The 2,283-nt window shown below is 43.8% G+C and overlaps 1 pseudogene; it reads right to left on the bottom strand.

Annotated features, from left to right (window-relative positions):
* Positions 1-1,248: 1,248 nt before the first annotated feature.
* On the bottom strand, positions 1,249-1,396 carry LOC125171347 (uncharacterized; annotated as a pseudogene).
* Positions 1,397-2,283: the final 887 nt, after the last annotated feature.

The raw sequence follows: 2,283 nt of genomic DNA, 5'->3' as shown, positions 1-2,283 counted from the left end.
TATTTATTTATTTATTCATCTTTTCCTCCCTCAAAGAGTACCCCTTAAAATTTCTTGCAGGGCTGGTTTAGTGGTTAAGAACTCCTTTAATTTTTGTTTGCCTGGGAAACTTTTAATCTCTCCTTCTATTTTGAATGACAGCTTTGCTGGATAAAGCATTCTTGGCTGCATATTTTTCTGATTCAGCACACTGAATATATCTCACCACTCCTTTCTGGCCTGCCAAGTTTCTGTGGATAGGTCTGCTGTGAACCTGATCTGTCTTCCCTTGTAGGTTAAGGACTTTTTCTCCCTTGCTGCTTTCATGATTCTTTCCTTGCCTGAGTATTTTGTGAATTTGACTATGACATGCCTTGTTGATGGTCGGTTTTTGTTGAATCTAATGGGGGTCCTCTGTGCTTCCTGGATTTTGATGCCTGTGTCTTTCCCCAGGTTAGGAAAGTTTTCTGCTATGATTTGCTTACACAACCCTTCTACCCCTATTTCTCTCTCTCTTCCTGTTCTGGGACCTCTATGATTCTGATGTTGTTCCTTTTAATCAGTCACTGATTTCTCTAATTCTTAAATAATGCTCTTTTGCCCTAGACTCCCTCTTTTTTTCTGCTTCATTATTCTCTGTAAGTCTGTCCTCTATATCGCTGATTCTCTGTTATGCCTCATCCATCCTTGCCACCACGGGATCCATCCGTGATTACAGCTCAGTTATAGCATTTTTTATTTCATCCTGACTACCTTTTACTTCTTTTATCTCCTCAGAAAGGTATTCTGATCTATTTTCGACTCCAGCTAGTATTCTTATTGTGATTCTAAATTCTCGTTCAGACATCTTGCTTGTATCTGTGTCAGTTAAGTCCCTGGCTGTCGTTTCTTCCTGCTTTTTCTTTTGGGGTAAATTCCTTTGTTTCATCATTTTGAGGGGAGAGGAAGAATCAATGAGGTAAAAAAAAATTAAAATTAAAAAAGTCAAAATTAAAATTAAAAAATTAAAAACACACACACACATACATACACAAATCAAATAAATGATGCTAGATCCTAGGTGTGTTTTGGTGGTGTTGAAAGGGGTTTGTTAGAGAAAAAAGGGGGGGGGGAAGGAAATCGTTTGAAAATGTGAAAAAATGAATACACTGAAATACAATAATATGAAACGATGGAAGTAAAATAGAATTTGAAAATTTTACAAAAAAGTAAAAAATATAGTAGAAAAAAATTAACGACAAATATTTTTAATAAAAATTGAAAATAAAAATAAATTTTTTTCTGTATTCAAGAAAAAGAAAACCGAAAAGAAAAAAAAAGAAAGTTGAATAGATGGACCAGCGAACAGACTGAAATACGATTGAAATTACTTCGTTTTCCCCTAGACTTGATCTTAGCCAAAAGGCCGAGAAGCGATTCGTTTTCCCCTAGAAGTCAAACTACGAAGCCCTTTATAGTCCACAAACAAAGTAGGAGGAAAGACTTGTGTTCCTGAAGCGCGAGGTTGGCCTAGTCTGGCGGGGCTTAGTGTAATGGCCCCGTTCTCCACTAGATGGCGCTGCGAGCCTACTGGGGTGGATTGCTGTGGCGCTTGTTGGTGCGTATGCGCATGCGCGGAATTGGTGAAAATGGCTTCACCCAGCTATCGGTCTGTAGTATTGGAATCCTGTTCTCCCCATCAGCAATCGCTCACCTGTCCTTTGTCTCCGGCTTCCATCCACTCCCCACTTTTACACCGTCCGTGACCAAGCCCCAGGCAGCACCTCCCTCTTGACTTTTCTCTCAGATGCGCTGTTTTTCCCGACCCCTTATCTCTGAGGGACTGTGGCTTTGACCCGTTCCACCCCTCTGTGGGAGGGGCTCACCGAGCCATGGCCGGTCCGGCTGCATCCAGGGATGTTCTCGGGACCGTGCTTCTGCCCACGCCCAGAGACTGGTGCCAGCCCGCCCCAGAAAAGGTTCACGCTGTTGTGAGCAGGGGTGTTTCAGGGATTGAGGCAAATCACAAAGGGGCTTCACCCTTAAGGACCTTGCCCCAGAACCAGCGAATGTCGTTGTTCCCCCCCGGGTCCACTGGAGCCTTTGCCTTTGAGGGAGCTACACAGCCTCTTCCAGAGCAGGGGAGCCACCTCTCCCCGGGGTGGCCTGAAGCCTGGACGTCACACTGCTCCTGAGGATTCTCCCTTCCCACCAGAGCACCGCCAGGTATCAGCTGCAGAGTTTCCGACTCAGCGCTCCCCCTGTTAATAGAGTCTTAATGGGATTTAAACCCTCTCCTTTCTCCCTTTTTAGTTCAGCCCCTGC

The sequence above is a fragment of the Prionailurus viverrinus genome, chromosome B4 (assembly GCF_022837055.1).
Source record: "Prionailurus viverrinus isolate Anna chromosome B4, UM_Priviv_1.0, whole genome shotgun sequence".
Taxonomy (NCBI): domain Eukaryota; kingdom Metazoa; phylum Chordata; class Mammalia; order Carnivora; family Felidae; genus Prionailurus; species Prionailurus viverrinus.
This window is presented reverse-complemented; position numbering and strand designations above follow the sequence as displayed.